We start from the raw sequence: 1,041 nt of genomic DNA on the forward strand, positions 1-1,041 counted from the left end.
TTTGACTTGCTGGTAAAGTATTCAAAGAAGACAGCTGTCAATCAAATAGTGAAAAGGGAGCATTTTCTCTTGTGAATCTTGAGTTCTCATCAGGAATTTTCATTCCTTCTCCTGTCTTCATCCTTTTCCCCTTATTGATATCTGTTATGGTTCCCATTCAATTTTCCCGAACAGAAGCTACTCTATGTATTTTAAGCAGAAAAGAACTTTGTGCAGGGAATTAGATGCTAAAAAGTGTTTGAAGATGCTATCATTGCCAAAGTCACAAAGGTGAGGACTCAGGAGGCCACACACTTGACCTGTGTTATTGCTGTTAGGTACTGTCGAGTCAGTCCTGTCTCATAGTGACCCCATGGACAACAGAATGAAACACTGCTTAGTCATGAAAACCCAACCAAAGTTGTGATCCAGGGAGCAGAAAGGTGTGCTGCTACAGCAGGAGCAACTACTTTTCAACACCCATAAAATGCTGGAAGATGGAATGTTGAGTCAGAGCCCCATGCCTCCATTGCTTGACTGTGTTTGTTGACAGAAAACTTAGGAAAGAGTAGGAAGATGGCACTGTCTCACTCCTGCTCTCACATAAAGCATCTCATTGGACAAAATTTGCAGTCAGACACTCCTACAAGGAGGGCTGGAGTGCACTGACACCATTTTTACCATAATATCTCAGTACTTTGAAGATTTCTAGCCTACCACTGAAAAGGCTTGAGCCAAAAGAATGACTCTCTAATCATGAAACTTCACCCATCAGTGACAGAAACCGTCATCTTTTTGTTATTGACATCTGGACACCTCTCCAGATGTCAACACATAAATGATCCTCTGCTAATTTTACCTTTGGCCTACTGGTGCCTTACAAATATCCAACAGAGGGCAAAGGCTTCACTTAATTTTCATTTATTACTACTCAGGCAATATATTCTCACGTGTAATTTTAAAATTGAGATTATCAATTAGGGTTTCCCATCTAGGATAATATCCATACACCTACAAGAAAGATCCATTAATATGACTATTATTCAAATTTATGCACCAACC

Source organism: Orycteropus afer, unplaced genomic scaffold, assembly GCF_000298275.1.
Source record: "Orycteropus afer afer isolate SDZICR_OR568_19922 unplaced genomic scaffold, OryAfe1.0 scaffold00014, whole genome shotgun sequence".
NCBI lineage: Eukaryota > Metazoa > Chordata > Mammalia > Tubulidentata > Orycteropodidae > Orycteropus > Orycteropus afer.